We start from the raw sequence: 17,313 nt of genomic DNA on the forward strand, positions 1-17,313 counted from the left end.
TACACACCCATATATCACAGTATCTATTTATTTATGGTGTGTGGGTGAGAGATAGGGGAATGACTGAATAAATAAGCAAATAGTTTTATGTAAATCGATACAATGGTGTGTACAAATGAACGCAAGTGTGAGCATGTACATGAAATCCAATAACGGAATGAGATTGAATTTTTCGTGTGAGTTTATATAATGCGTTATATGTGTGCGTCAAAAAAAGGGAAGTGACTGCAGTGAATGCTTGATTAATTTTAATTCAGGTGCATATTTAATGAAGTTGCGGCGTGTTTAACGTCAAACCTAAAATCTTATTTTAATTTATAATAAGTAATTATTTATCCATTCGCCTTGTTATGCAAGGCTGTCGCGCAAGGAAGATTAAACAGCTATATTATTTGCATTTCAATTAACCTCTCTCACATACATAACTGTGTTTTACCGGAGGTGTGTTATAGTGTATGCATAAAAACAGGGGTAATATTCAGCAGCTGCAATATTGTGATTGCAGCAATTAATGCAAATACAACTACTGTCTATGTATTCTGCAGGACCTCACCGTTCTTTTTTTTTTTTTTCCCAATTATGGCTGAACGGTTGAAATAAACCAGATGTCACCGAAGGCCCCTTCTTTTTTCTAGATGGGTGCTACTATGAACCTGGGTTAATTTTTTTTAAGAATAGAAACTACCACCGCAATGGCAATAACTGATGCAATAGAAGAAATCCCTAACGCACCGGATAAAACAAAAACAAAAACAGGCAATTGGAATTTTTATCGATCTCAAAAAAGCATTTGACACAATCAATCATTCAATCCTACTCAATAAACTTCAACTTTATGGTATCAGGGGGGTTGCTGGGGAGTGGCTAAGAAGCTACCTAACAGAAAGGGTGCAGGATGTAAAAATAGGAAAACATTCACCAGGATATCTTAGCATTTCTTGTGGTGTCCCCCAAGGATCTGTTTTGGGACCCAAACTATTCAACAATAATAATGTCATATTTAATGTATCTGAATTGCTTAAACCAGGGGTGTTAAACTCATGTTAATTCAGGGGCCACATACAACCCGATATGACCTGCAGTGGGCCAGATCATTAAAATAATAACATAATAATACATAAATAATATAAGTTCCAAAATTTGTATGTCTAATTTATATGTTTTAGAGTGAAAAAGTAAGATTATATTAGCAAAATTTCTACATTTACAAACTACCCTTTTAAAAAAAAAAATGGAAAAACATGAACCATGACCAAAATGAAATTTATTAAGAAAAAAAAGTGCAATTTTAACAATTTATGCCATTATTTGGCCTCAGCTTCTTATTTTTACATCTTCATTACAACGTACAGATCACAGTGGATCTACAAATCTAGTTACTGAAAAAACACATGATACAGAAGATAATATTACAATAAATGGTGATAAACCACTTAAGGATGGTAAAATATAAAGGAAAAATTCCTTTGGGAACTGCCATAAATGTCACACTGGATCCTAATGGGTTAAATTGCTGTGACCTCAACTAAATTTTTTATCAACTGCACTTAAAAAAAAACAAACAAAAAAAAAACTGTCTAATTTTTCTGTTATTACAATATTATTACTGTTTGTTTTTCATGTGTTTGGTACTATCTGTCTGTAAAACCTGTTTTCTTTCATGGCGTGTGCTGCTGACCTCTTGGCCAGGTTGTGAAAGAGATCTATCTGGTTAAATATAGGTCTAATAATAAAAAAAATAAAATAAATGTATTTTCTGCAGTAACAGTCTTTTTGGTAAGAATCTCTCTCTTTCTGGTCTTCAATGTAGAAAAAAAAAAAATCACAACTATTTCTGCAATTCTCACTTAATCTCATATTTTCACAGCAAAAAAAAAAAAAAATCCTAAAAGCTCTGCAACATTTCCAACAAAACCCTGGAGGGACTGACTGAGGCAGTGTGTGTGTGTGTCTGTGATAGGAAGGATGTGATATAAGTGCAGCAGTGCTCCTAATTGTAGTCTTCTCCAGGAACCAGCTGCTTTAACATGTTTTAGATGTGAAAAAATCGGAGGTGCTGAGGTCACACTTAAAATGCGGCGGTGCACCGAAGAGCCAATGAAACATCCTTGTCAGAGTCAAGGAGACTATTAAATACAAAAGAGGCTACTCTCTCTCCCCTCGTGGGCATGCACCCTTTCATTTAACTGGTTGTGTATGTAAGCATGATGACAGCTTAGTGCCAATAGTTTAATGGGTATGCACACAACACACAACTGAGAATATTCTTGTAATTCTAGCTGTGAAGGAGGTGAATAAGTGAGTAATTTGTGTCTTTAATACCGAGTGTCTGGCATCTTGTGTAAATGTGGTTTCTCAGTAGAGGGTACAGAATAGCACATTATCTTAACAGTAACAGTTTTTTTTATATTCATCTGTTGGTATTTCCTTAAAGAGATGATATTTTCCCGTCACTAGGGGTGTGTATTGGCCAGAATCTGGTGATATGATACAAATCGCAATACTAGGATCACAATACGATATATCACGATATATTGTGATACTGTTAAAAAGGCAATTTTTTTTTTGTTTCTTTTTTTTTCTTTTTTTTTTTTTTTTAAGATTTTTTCCTGGAAGAATTGAACTACACCAGAAATGTGCACAAATACTAAACACATTTTTATTTGATCACAACAGGATCTAATGCTATATCACAAAATGTTCCTGTGTTAAAACTTAAATCATGTATAACAGCACATTATCTTAACCCTCTGGTATCTGGGTGAGCCTTTTAGGCACACTTTGCACTTCATTTTAAAAAAAACTTCATTTTTTTTTCACAATTTAAATAAGGTTAGAGTTCAAAAGTTGTTCATTTTTGCATGATCTTTAAAATTCTGACCACCAACTAAAATTTGCACATTGTAAACAAAAGAAAATGACAAGACTAGCATCTGTCTCCCAAGTGTGCCTAAAACGCACTATTTCTTCCATTTGATATGTATGATTAGGACTGACCTTGATTTGCAAAACACAAAATCATATTAGAGCAGAAAAATAAATCAATATATAATATTTAATAGTTTGATTTGTAGGTGTGCATTTTTGGCACACTTGGTGACAGATGCTAGTATTTTTGAACATTTGACCTAGCGCCAAAAATAATAATGCAAATTAACCAATGTTGCTGTTAATCATTGACATATGCCAGGCTGCAAAAATCTAATATGTGATCCACTTTTTATGTAGTATATTGGAAAAAAAAATTTTTGTGTGTTTTTTGCATCCCAAAAAAAAAAAAAAAGGTTTGTTTACATTACAAACACGACATTTAAAGGGTTAAAAAATGTGACAATTCTTGAGTATTTGGTATTTTTATTTACGGCTCAAGTTGATGAAATAGAAAAAAATGTAAAAGAATTAAAAACAAACTGTATGACCTTTTTTTTGACATTATTCCACAAGTGTGCCAAAAAGGCACACTTGGTGCTTAGTAAGGGCCTTGCTAGACGCGATACCGGAGGGTTAATGGGTATGCACACAACACACAACTGAGAATATTCTTGTAATTCTAGCTGTGAAGGAGGTTAATAAGTGAGTAATTTGTGTCTTTAACCGAGTGTTTGGCATCTTGTGTAAATGTGGTTTCTCAGTAGAGGGTACAGAATAGCACATTATCTTAACAGTAACATTTTTTTTTATATTCATCTGTTAGTATTTCCTTAAAGAGATGATATTTTCCTGTCACTATTGGGCAACAGGTGGCTTGCAACAGCTTTTACCATGAATTGTTTACAGTCATTGGGTGTAATTGTTGAACAATGTCAGTCTGACAGGCACGGCTGCTGGCTTTGTTATTAGCTCTAACCTTGGGAGGTAAGTTACGGTTGCCTCTGTCCTGTAATTATGTTTCTCCTTCCCCCTGGTCATGGTGACAGATGATGACGGCAGCTGAAAACCTGGTGAAGGAAACCTCCTGTTGGAAGATGAAGAATGATGGCAGTGACAAGGAGAAAATCCCAGACCTGAAACCGCAGAGGAACCTACCTGTCTAGACAATGAACAGCTGTCTGTGGCTCCAACACGCTGCAAAAAGGTGCTTCACACTTAACGTCTACACCCCCACAACTCACAGGCTTTTGGAAACAGTGAGTTAGCTTAACTTTTATTAACTCTGGAGAGTCAATAAAACAATGACAGGAGTTTTATCTCCTCCTTTACTCCTCTGAACAAAACAAGCTCTGTTTAGGAAAAAAAAGACACGGAAACAGACAACACAATGAAAGCACTGTTAAATTAGCAGGTACTGATATAATCTTAATACTAAAACATGTTGGCACATTCACGTTGTGACATCAAACTAAAAATATAACTGTGTATACTCTGAATTTACTATCTTAAAATTCAGGCTGTGGTTTCGACTTCAAAGTGAAGCCAAAGTGAAGGTATCCTAAAGTGTAATACTGGTGACGGACTTCTGTGTAAAACCAAGACAATATGACAGTTACTCATCTGCTGAGTCTAACTTTCAGAGATTGTATGTATTTTATAAAATGCATTTTATGACAGACAGTGCAACTGTAGTTGTGATATATATACATATATATATATATACACACACATACATACATACATACACATATATATGTATATGTATGTATGTATGTATACATACATCAGTGGTGGCTGCTCATCTTTCAGACAGGGGAAGCTCATTGTTGGCTTACATAAAAAAAAAAAAAAAAAAGTCAAGTTATTTAAACATTAATTCGTCCCTCCGTTCCTTTTTAAGAAAATGGTCAGTGACCTTATTGTACCAAGTAAACAAGAAAACATTAAAATTGTGTTAAATTGAAACAAGGAAGTACAATGAGTGTGTTTTATTTACAGTGCAAGAAATGAACAAGTCATTTCGTACTGGTTTCTCTCTCGATTTCACAGCAGAATGTGCGACGGTATTAAACTGAACTCTGTCAGCGAAGGAGTAGATCTCAAAATAGCTGTCAATCAAATAGGATTCAGCCTTTTAACTGATCCTCCAATCAGCACGTGGAAGCTCAGCATCCAGCCCAGCCGAGCTCCGCCCTCAGCTCCATTCACCTCCAGAGACGCCAAGCGTCCAGGGGCGGGACAACATGGTGGCATTTATCCAATTACCGTCCAGTTTTGACGCTGAGCGTCTACGGACAAATGCACTGAGCAGAGATCGAATGAGAAAACAGCGCAACAGGAATGTATGAGAAGTGAACAACATCAAGTCTGATGATTTGTGATAAAGCTGATTCTGAACGAACTCGTCTGTGAGATGAACGTGTTCTAACACATTTGTAGTCAATGAAATGTCAACACAACTGTACATATTTGACTATTTAATTGTCGTAATTTTAGGGGAAGCTGGGCTTCCCTTGCAGTCTGTGAGAAATTGCCTCTGACATACATACATATGTATGTATGCATACAAATACACATATACATATTTACTATTTTCAGCCAGAACTAGTATGGCAGTATTACACAGTAGAGAATATCCTTTCTAACACAGATTCAACTATGCTTGTAAATGGACGAAATGCTGAAAAAGCATCAGAAAATACACAGATACATGTTTCTGAGAAAACTGTTTTGCTACAGCAGGATTAAACACAGATGGAACTACTAAAACTAATGATGGGCCCCAGAAAACACACAAACACATTAATGGAGCAAAACCATCATTAATGTGATGAGTTTCACCTGTGATGTGAAAACGTGTTTTCAGTTAGTAGAATTTGTGATGTTTTTATTTAATTTGTAAAAAGTGGTGAGTAACTCTAATTTTCCAGTAATGTAAATATAGATCTGTATAATCATGATTCTAAACACTCTGGATTGTTGATAGAACTTTACTATAATAGTTGTAACACATTATTAAGCCAACACACTTATATTTTGTTGTATTTGTAGGTGTACTTATAGGCTCTACAACAGGAATCATATCACATTATAAAGTACTGAGGTATAAGTGTTTTACAGTACAGACATGAGTAAGTGTCATCGTGTGTTTTCTTTTTACAGTGTGCTGTTCTTTTCTCCTACTTTCTTTTCATTTTTCAGGTGAGTGCCTGAAAGCCTCACTGATCATAGCCCAACACCAGGCTTTGTTTATTTAACAATAGGGCTCAGCCGAGTGTGAACAGCTACAGAAGGGCTGCCTTAACCAAACATGACAGTGATAGATACACTGACTTAACTGGCATTTTACAGTGTTCCACCTCAAATCTCTGTCCCTTAAACTGCCGTCATGTCGCTCGTAGCTTTAGGTAAAAACAGTCTGTTGTAAACGGCGGGAAGCAGTGCACGGAGAGCAGCTTGTGCACAAAATTAACCCATTGTATTTTAGTAATTTGATGTGAATATTTTGCATACTTTCTCATGGGTCCACTTAGTTCGGAGTGCATGTCCGTGCTTGCACATGCACTTGTTTGGGTGTCGGAGCAAATGGTGACGTTTTTAAGTTAAGTTGCATATTGTGTGTGTGTGCTGTGTGTGCGTGATGTGTGTATTTTCGTGCGAGGCTATACAGAAATAACAGCGAGCACAGAATAAAAATCCTGATTGTTTCTGAGGGATTATCCTTCACAATGCAGGGCTTTATCAGACGGCTTGGACTGCTGTAACAAGACACGCTCACCCTGCGTTCGCTCAGCCAAATACTAAGACTTATGCCAGCAATGAAATCACATGGGGGGGTGAGGGGGTGAGAAGAGATGATGACAGTAAAGAAAAGACACACTGGGAGGAAAACAATGGCAAATGAGAGCAGAAGGGCAAAGAGAAAGTAAAGTAGTAAAGTACACTCTAAAAAATGATAAGTTGACTCAACGTAAAATATTGAGGCAACAATTTCCATTAATCTTTTTAAGTTATTTCAACTTGGCAAATTGCTTAAATGCCACTAGACTTTTCTAGTTCTGTAAACTCTATTACTTTAGTACAAACAACATGATTTAGTTTTTACTCTACAAGCTTAACCCTCCGGTATCCAGGTGCACCTTTTAGGCACACTTTGCATATCGTTTTAAAAAACTTCATATTATTTTTCACAATTTAAATTAGGTCAGAATTCAACAGTTATTCATTTTTGCATGATCTTTAAAATTCTGGCCACCAACCAAAATTTGCACATTGTAGACAAAAGAAAATTACAAGACTAGCATCTGTCTCCCAAGTGTGCCTAAAACGCACTATTTCTTCCATTTGATATGTATGATTAGGGCTGACCTTGATTTGCAAAAATAAAATCAAATTAGAGCAGTAAAATAAATCAATATATAATATTTAATACTTTGATTTGTAGGTGTGCATTTTATGCACACTTGGTGACAGATGCTAATATTTTTGAACATTTGACCTAGCGCCAAAAATAATAATGCAAATTAACCAGTGTTGGAGTTAATCATTGACATATGCCAGGATGAAAAAGTCAAATAATATGTGATCCACTTTTTATGTAGTATATTGAAAAAAATAATAATTTTTTTGTGGTTTTCGCATCCAAAAAAATGGTTTGTTTACATTACAAACATGGCATTTAAAGAGTTAAAAAATGTGACAGTTACTGAGTATTTGGTATTTTTATTTACGGCTCAAGTTGATGAAATAGAAAAAGTGTAAAAGAATTAAAAACAAACTTTATGAAATTAAAAAAAAAAAAAAAAAAATTTTATTCCACAAGTGTGCCAAAAAGGCACACTTGGTGCTTGGTCAGGGCCTTGCTGGACGGGATATCAGAGGGTTAAGTTAAGACTGTTTTCCTTGTTTTTCATTTAGACCAACTTAATAAAATAACTTATCAAGTGATTTAAATGTGTACATGTAACAAACTGAATTTTTTAAGCAGAGTAAGCTCTTGATTTTAAGCTTGACTTACTAACCCCATGAATCATTTTTAGAGTGTAGAAAACAGAACGTGAAATATACTCGAACGAGTTTAACTGGAGGCCACGCTTCAAACAGAGAGGTTTGTTTTCTGACAGAAATCCCTCTCAGGAGTTTTGAGCTGGAAAACAGATTAATAGCGCCTGTCCAAGTTGCTCTGTGATATTGCACAACATGCGCCTGAACGTAACGTGAATAAGACATGCTGTGTTACTATGAGGCAGTATTTCAAGCTTTTATGCTCATTGGGGCGATCTATTCGTAGTTATCGTGGTCTTTGTGCAGAGGAGGTGTTCCTGATTGGGTCGCTTTATTTGCTTCCTTTTATAAGACTTTCTCAGCAGGATCAGGTTGCTGTGCCCAGGCTCACCAAGCTCTGCAAAGGGGAGCTGTGGTTTTGGAAATGAGATGGAGTGTTGGCTGGTGAAGGAGGGTCTTTAATATGTATGTGTGTGTGGGAGCTGATGGGATGGGGGTATTGTGTCAGACCCAGTGACGGTTAAGTGGTGGAAAAAATTATTAGACCAAAAGTCATCAAAAACAATGGTTATGCAAAAAAATACACTAAAAACTCCATCACACTGCAAAAATCAAAATCGTACCAAGTGTATTTTTATAATTTCTGGTCAAAATATCTCATCACACTTAAAATAAGACATAATCACCCAAAGAGTAGCTTTACATTGAACTTATTTTTAGACAATAGATCTTGACAATCTTATTTCATTGGCAGATTTTTTGCGCTTAATTCAAGCAAAAAAAATGGAACAACTGAAAATGATCTTGGTAAGATTTCTTGAAATAAGATTTTCAAGATCTGGTGTCTAAATGTAAGATCTTATATCTCACTGAAAAGTTCCTCTTTAGGTGATTATGTCTTATTTTAAGTGTGATGGGACTTTTTGACTAGAAATGAGAAAAATACACTTTTTAAGATTTGGATTTTTGCAGTGTACTTTTATATTAATGAAAAGTGTTATCAACAAAAGTCTTCATTGTCAATAAAACAGTCTACAGTCGCGGAAAAAATTATTAGACCACCAAAAGTCATCAAAATCAATGGTTATGCAATCACGTACTAACTCCTGTGTGTTCATAGAACCTAGAGGAAAGATTACTTATTATGGAGGGCATTCATTAATACCAAACGCCTACATGCATATATCCATTACTCTTAATCATTGTAAGGTCTTTAATTAACTAAACGTACTAAAAAAACACACACTTACAGCTCCATGTAACTTCAAAAATCTAAATCTTAAGTTCGTATATCTCACTGAAAAGTTACTCTTTAGGTGATTATGTCTTATTTTAAGTGTGATGAGATATTTTGACTAGAAATGAGAAAAATACACTTGGTAAGATTTAGATTTTAGCAGTGTACCTTTATATTAATGAATAGCGTTACCAAAAAAAGTCTCTCAATCATGTAAGGTCTTTAATTAACTAAACATGGTTAAAAAAAAAAAAAAAAACACACAAAAACTCCATTATCATTATATTAATAATGAAAAGTGTTCTCAACAAAAGTCTTCATTGTCAATGAAACAGTCTACAGTCACAGAAAAAATTATGAGACCATCAAAAGTTATCAAAAACAATGGTTATGCAATCAAGTACTAATTCCTGTGTGTTCAATGAACCTAGAGGAAAGATTACTTATTATGAAGGGCATTCATTAATATCAAACGCCTACATGCATATATCCATTACTCTCAATCATTGTAAGGTCTTTAATTAACTAAACGTACTAAAAAACACACTAAAAACTCCACTACACTGCAAAAATCTAAATCTTACCTAGTGTATTTTTCTCATTTCTAGTCCAAATATCTCATCACACTTAAAATAAGACATAATCACCTAAAGAGTAACTTTTCAGTGAGATAGAAGAACTTATTTTTAGACAATAGATCTGGAAAATCTTATTTCAAGAAATCTTACAAAGATCATTTGCACTTGTTCAATTGGCAGAATTTTTTTTACTTGAATCAAACATAACAATCTTGAATTAAGCAAAAAAATATATATATATTGAATTAAGCAAAATAATCTACCAATGGAACAAGTGAAAATTATCTTGATAATATTTCTTGAAGTAAGATTTTCCAGATCTTTTGTCTAAAAATAAGCTCTTATATCTCACTGTAAAGTTACTCTGTGGGTCAGGGGTCAGCAATCCTGGTCATCGAGGGCCGGTATCCTGCATGTTTTAGATGTTTCCCTCTTCCAACACACCTGGTTCACATGATAAGCCTATCATCAAGCTCTGCAGAAGCCTGATAATGACCTTCAAGTGTGCTGAGGGAAACATCTAAAACATGCAAGATACCGGCCCTCGAGGACCAGGATTGCCCACCCCTGCTTTAGGTGATTATCTCTTATTTTAAGTGTAAGGAGATAATTTGACTAGAAATGAGAAAAATACACTTGGAAAGATTTGGATTTTGCATTGTACCTTTATATTAATGAAAAGTGTTATTTATCAACAAAAGTCTTCATTGTCAATAAAACAGTCTACAGTCACAGAAAAAATGATTAGACCATCATAAGTCATCAAAAACAATGGTTATGCAATCAAATGCTAACTCCTGTGTGTGTCATGTGACTAAAACAGACAGAAAAGAAGCTAAGAACTGAAGTGATTTTGGTTATTATCAAGAAAATATGGAAAATGGATAGATATCAGCTCTGAAATTAAACTATTATGGGCTATTTTTGTTATCATTATATTTGTCCAAACAAATGTACCTTTACAACATGTGCAATATATGAAGGACATATGGGTGAGAGAGAGTCTATAGTTTTCCAGTATGCTATATTTTATTATTTTTACACTATGTGCTTTTATATGTATGGTTTTTATATTTATCGCTATTTTATTTGTTGCACTTTGGTAAGGGCATCCCGAACCAATTTTGTTGTAACTTGGAGTACAATGACAATAAAGTCTATTCTATTCTATTCTATTCTATTCTGTTGTACAGTATTGTATTGTATTGTACTGTATTCTATTCTATTATACTGTGTTGTACGGTGGCCCAGAGGTGCAACAGCCCAAAAAATTATCCACTACAAGAAAAAAACAGAGAAAAGCCCAAAAAATAAAAGAGAACATCCCAAAAAATTATCCACTATAAGAAAAAAAGAGAGCAGCCCAAAAAATTATCCACTATAACAAAAAAAAAAAAGAGAATAGCCCAAAAAATAAGAGAACAGCCCAAAAAATTATCCACTATAAGAAAAAAAGAGAGCAACCTAAAAAATTATCCACTATAAGAAAAAAAAAAAAAAAAAAAACAGCCCAAAAAATTATCCCCACTATAGGAAAAAAAAGAGAACAGCCCAAAAAATTATCCACTATTAGAAAAAAAAGAGAACAGCTCAAAAAATAAAAGAGAACAGCCCAAAAAATTATCCAGTATTAAAAAAAAAGAAGAGAACAGCCCAAAAAATTATCCTCGATAAGAAAAAAAAGAGAACAGCCCAAAAAATTATCCACTATAAGACAAAAAAAAAAAAAAAACATCATCCACCTTTTCAGTTAAGGGGGCACTGTTTACCTGAGAGGTCTCTTCCTTTAAAATTAAGGCTACCAGAAAAAATTAAAGCATAGGCTGAAAATTTTTAAGGCTTTCAGCTAATGTGGCTAATGCTAAGGGTAAACAGCACCCCCTTAACTGAAAGGTGGATGATGTTTTTTTTTCTTATAGTGGTTAATTTTTGGGGGCTTTTCTCTTTTTTTCTTATAGTGGCTAATTTTTTTGGGCTGTTGGTCTTTTTTTTCTTATAGTGGCTAATTTTTTTGGGCTGTTGGTCTTTTTTTTCTTATAGTGGATAATTTTTTGGACCAGTGGATAATTTTTGGGCTGTTGGTCTTTTTTTTCTTATAGTGGATAATTTTTTGGACCAGTGGATAATTTTTTGGGCTGTTGCACCTCTGGGCCACCGTAGTATTGTATTGCACTGTATTGTGTTGTATTGTACTGTTTTATATTGTATTGTATTATTTAGTTGTACAAAGAAATTGACAAAAACAAGGGGTGGTCTAATATTTTTTTCCATGACTGTACATGTACACACACACACACTGATTCCCGTGACAGCTTCACTCCTGACACTCCTGATGAATATTCTTTTTGACTTCCTAATTTGCTTTTATTAGCTGTTCATTTTGGTTATGTATGTGCCATAATGTAATTAAACTGCACCATTGAATATTCATGCAGAGGGAAAAGCTTAGTGAGACCCAGATGAATGAGGTTATTGTGTACATATTTCCTTGCACATGACTAAGTGTGTCAGTGTGTGTGTAGGTGTTGGTATGCTTCCTGCGCTCCACGGTGTGTCTAGATGTCTCTGGGTGATATAGAATTCGTGTCGAGGGGTCGCAGGCGGCTTCGTGCTGAGGCGACTGGACGCACCGACGTGTCTGTAACAGCTCTTTAAACTCACCTCTGCTTTGGTCTTACCATCGGAATGAGAAATTGTGCTTATTACCATTTTACTTGAAAGAACCCCCAGTGACTTGAAGCTGTTCCTACCCACAATTCAATCACTTTAAAGTCTGCGGTTTAGAAAGAATGCCTTTACTCTCTGCTTGAAATATATAACTGGAAAATGTGTCTACTTCTACTGGGGAAGAGAGTCACTTTCTCTCTTGTAGGACCACATCATAGTGTGAACATGATACTGTTTTCTTAAAAGGAGTCACTTCTGGCCTGTACATGTTGTTTTGGTTTGGTTGTGGTCGACTTTTCTACCCAGTGTATTTTGAAACCGATGTGGATGTACTGTAAGTGTGGTAATGCAAGCCAAAAAAAGGGTACTTAGCAGCAGCCAGCTTCATTGTTTCAGAGCTGCTCAGGATTCTCCAGGCGTTGCTTTGCTGCAGGTTTGGCTCCAAATCTCACACGCCCCTAATGGAGAGACAGATTTTGTTTTGAAATTTGCCTCAGTGCTACTCTTGTGTTCATGGATACCTTTTGTACTTGAATATCCAAATACCAAATGTACATGTGCATGTACATGTCTTCTTTCATTACCATTGTCCATTGCAAAGAACATTTCATTAAATAAATAAATAAATACAAATAATTTTTTAAAAAGTCTGAAAAAAACTGTTGCATTTTGCAGTTTCCAATCAAGACAATTGTTTAATGTAAAAAAGCTAAAACTTTCACTTTCTTGGGTCCCTAGAGGATAATCGCCTAAAGACTAACTTTCCAGTGAGATATAAGAACTTATTTTTAGACAATCAATCTTGAAAATCTTATGTCAAGACATCTTACCAAGGTAATTTTCACTTGTTCCATTGGCAGATTTTTTTTTTTTGCTTAATTCAATAAGTTTTTTTTAGCTTAATTCAAGATTGTTTTGTTTTAATTCAACACTTCATAACACTGATAGGTGGGGAGGCAAGGGGGGGGGGGGGGGGGGGTGTTCCCACACCCCTGTTTCCTGGATGCTGTCTGGGGCGGAGGGCCCAGGGGGCCCAGGGGGAGGGGGGTTGGACCATTGGCTTGGGACTCACCTGGCTGCATTGCTGGGGGGGTGCCACCCTCTGATGAATGATATGTGCGCATGGGGATTGTGGTCGGGGGGTGGGGGGGCCTGGGCTGGCTGCCCTCTTGCCCGCTGCAGGATGTGTCAGGACCAGGAAAGATGGGTTGGGGGTGTGGCGGTTGCTGGTGGTTGGTGGACCGCTGTGGGGTTCCTGGCAGCTGTGTTGCCGCTCTGGGCTGCGGTTGGCGCCGGGGCTGCGCTCGGGTGCCGCACCTTGGGGGGACTCGCAGTGGTGCTGATTGCTGCCGGGGTGGTGGGGGGGTGGCGGCGCTCCGGATACAAGTGTCTGGTGCATGCAGGTGCGTGTGCAGGCGGGTGGGAGGGGCTGTTGATGGGTGTGGGTACAAGTGTGGGTATGTGTGTACATGTAGGTGTGTGCGTGTGGACGTGCATGTGGGTAGGTGGGTGTATGGGCATGGGTGGAGGTGTTTGTGCATGTGGGTGTGTGTGTGTGTGAGTGGTCGAACCTGTGGGATGGGTGGTGTGTGTGTGTCTGGGTGCCAGTGGGTGTGTGTGCATATGCTTGTATGGGTGAGTGGGGGACTGGAGGGCATGTGGGTTTTGGGGGTTGGGCTTGGTTGGACGGGGGGCAGGGATGGGGGGTGGGCCTGCGGGCCCCCCGGGGTGCTTGGCCGTGGCATTGGGGTGCGCACTGGCCCACAGCAGGTGGCTATCTGGGCTGGCCTGGCCGCCCGGTGTGCTGGGTGGGACCCCTGCCCGGGGGAATGGGCGGCTCCTGGGCTTGTAGGACTTGGGAACCGGCGCCTTGCTTGCCCCTGGGTGGCCTCCCCCCGGCGTGGGGGGTGGCGTCCCTGGTCCCATGGGGCCTTTGCTCGGCTGCTGTGGGGGCTCTGCCCCACCTTGACCATCTTTGGGGTGGGCGCACTGTTGCCTCTCCGGGGGGGGGGCTGGATCCCCCCTCTCTTTTTTGTCTTATTTCCTAGAAGTGCAGTTGGCTATGTGTACAGCCTTGTTAATATCATTATTACTATCCATTTTTTTTAACATACTTTTAAATTACTCATACTACTTTTTTTCTCTCTTTCTTCTTTTCAATGAACATTACTGATACCCTTTTCTCTTCTTTAAAAAAAAAAAAAAAGAGAACAGTGTACTTTGTATGATTGATGTCCTGTATAATATCTTATGAGACTGTTCTGAATAAACATTTGAATAATAAAAAAAAACACATTTGCCTCACAACAGTGAACCTGTGAACCCTGCTACGGATTTTTATTTAGCAATGGGCATTCCTTTGCTCAGAAAAAAATCATTAACTGTCCAGTTTTAAGGACCTCTTGACAGATGGACAAAGAATGAGGGATTGAGGAAGTGGCAGTGAGACGGAAAAAAAGCTTTTTATCTCTCATCACAGCACTTATGAGCTGGAAAAAAAAAACAGCCGAGGACAAAAAAAAAAAAAAAAAAAGCGAGAGAATTGTAATTATTGACCCTCAAAGTCCTGTTTGGTGTTTTTGGGCTGCAGTGTTTGTGGGAGTGTGGGCTGTGCTTTTGCTCTGTGTGTCTTTTCAGCTGGTTCTGCGTCATTGCTGCTCTGCTCTGTTTATGCTGGGGCTCTGTCTGTGGATATGGAACGGGATGCTTGGATATCCGAACCTCCCACTGTCACTTGATATCCATGGAAAATGGATAAGATGATTGGACAAGTCCACTTCCACACAGCTCCCCCTCAGGAGAGCCCAGCCAAGTCCATTTAGCCTCTCATTCAATATTTGATGCCGATTAAGAATGATGCAACTTGAAAGTGGTTAGTGGTAGAAAATGAGATAATATTCAAATGCTGTGGGCCTTTTTACCCTCTCACCTAAGCCGATGTGATAAATTAGGATGAAAACATGTTTTGGCAGCACATTTCTGCTCACTTCTACCAGTGGATGAGTTAGGCAAGTAGACAGAGCAGAGCAGATAGTGGAGCTGGTATTGAGTGACACAGACGGTGGTTTGTGTTTTCTCGGTGGACCAGAGAAGATGCACTGTCAATGAAGCATACCGCACTGCGTGTGTGTGTGAGACGGGGAAATGACAGAGGCCCCTTTGAGTACCCAGAAGCCTCTGTTCTCTCATGGTTACAATATGGTGTAAGAACCGCCATCCCCAACCCATGACCCGATCTGCAAAGATAACTGGAGGATAGAATAGAATAGATCAGAGTAGAGTAGAATAGAACAGAATAGAGCACAGAGTAGAATAGAATTGAGTAGAATAGAATAGAACAGAATAGAATAGCACAGAGTAGAATATAATAGAATAGAGCAGAGTAGAACAGAATAGAATAGAGCAGAGTAGAATAGAACAGAGCACAGAGTAGAATAGAGTAGAACAGTCTGTTCTGTTCCTTTCTATTCTGCTCTGTTCTATTCAACTCTACCTATTCTATCTATTCTGTTCTATTCTACTCTGTTCTGTTCTATTCTATCTGTTCTATTCTATTCTACTCTGTTCATTTCTATTCTGTTCTGCCAGAATAGAATAGAATACAATTGAATACAATACAATAGCCTTTATTATCACTGTGTGTACAATGAAAATAAAAAATTAAATGCACATGCTTCCACCTGACTAATATAAACATCCTGCCGTAACGGGTAAAGGGTTACAGAGTCCATACTGGTCTACAGACTGTGCTTACCTTATGACACATATCTGTTTGTGCAGGTTTTTCAGCGGGCATGTAGAGATGGGGGTGTTTGCTTCATATGCTACCTTCACATATTTTCTTTTATCCACAAAAATTTAATAAATAACTCCATGGTGATCTGTTAAGTCTCTGTTCTGTGTCGCTTTGACCTGTGGCACAATGGCCTCCCCTAGTGTTCAACCAGTAACACAGAGAAGTTACCATATGAGATACACAGACCACTTCAAACTTCCAAACATAAACTATACTCAAAACCTCCTGTTAGTTACATATTAAATCAAATCAAATCAAGTCAAATTCATATAGTGCCAAATCATAACAAAAGCTATCTCATTCCAAGTTTATAATTCTTCCTATTAAGTTTATACTTCTTCCTACTCCTTTTCAACCATGCAAAATTCAGACTTGTATGTACTTGAAAATAGATTCTGTTCATTTAAATGTTATTTTGTTTTTGTCTTAATTTGCTTCGTTTTCTTTTATTTTGTTTCTTTGCATGTTATAAATAAATAAATAAATAAATAAATACTTTATATTTAAAGCCGGTAAAGACCAGACATTTGACAGAAGAAAGATAAAGATGGTGACAAATCAACAAACAAAGCCTTGTTGTTTATATTTTTACACCAGGATGCAACGATGTAAAAAAGAGGAGGATAGAAAGCCATGATTCATGAAAGATGTGACTGAAAATCAGGCTTTATCCACTCAAATACTAATATCTGAGTTACACCAGTATTGTGTTTTTAAAAATGATTATTAGCTTATGCTATTTTCATTATTTGAAATCTAAAAACATGACTTTTTTTTGCTTTTTTGCTTTTATTTTGTTCTAGATTGTCTGCAAATTAATGCTCTAAATGCCAGTATTTCTATTTAAAATCTGGGAGAAAGACAGTTATTCAAATAAACAAAATTGCTCATATGTATGCTTTGTGTGTGTTCCAAAGTCATAGAGATAACATTTTGAAACACTTTTTTAACTTTTTAACTATTTAATAAGTTCATGTAGGTGAGGTGTTGGGCTGAAAGGCAAGTTTTTACACTGTGACGTAATGTTGGACACTGGGAAAGGATGGAAACAATGGTATTATATTCATTTACATTAGACAGGAGGAAGATCAAATGCATAAGAGTGAGATTATTAGAATGGATAAAGAAAGTAAGAAGAGAGTGAGTAACAGTGATTTAAC

At 36.9% G+C, this 17,313-nt stretch overlaps 1 protein-coding gene across 1 annotated transcript in view; it reads left to right on the top strand.

The window, feature by feature from the left end:
- Nucleotides 1–3,968: 3,968 nt before the first annotated feature.
- LOC115423993 (uncharacterized) overlaps nucleotides 3,969–17,313 on the top strand; it is a 37,163-nt gene continuing 23,818 nt past the window's right edge. Inside the window, exon 1 of the mRNA XM_030141052.1 lies at nucleotides 3,969–4,075. The gene's annotated coding sequence lies outside the window, so the exon portion shown is untranslated. The remainder of the gene's footprint in view (nucleotides 4,076–17,313) is intronic.

The sequence above is a fragment of the Sphaeramia orbicularis genome, chromosome 8 (genome assembly GCF_902148855.1).
Source record: "Sphaeramia orbicularis chromosome 8, fSphaOr1.1, whole genome shotgun sequence".
NCBI lineage: Eukaryota > Metazoa > Chordata > Actinopteri > Kurtiformes > Apogonidae > Sphaeramia > Sphaeramia orbicularis.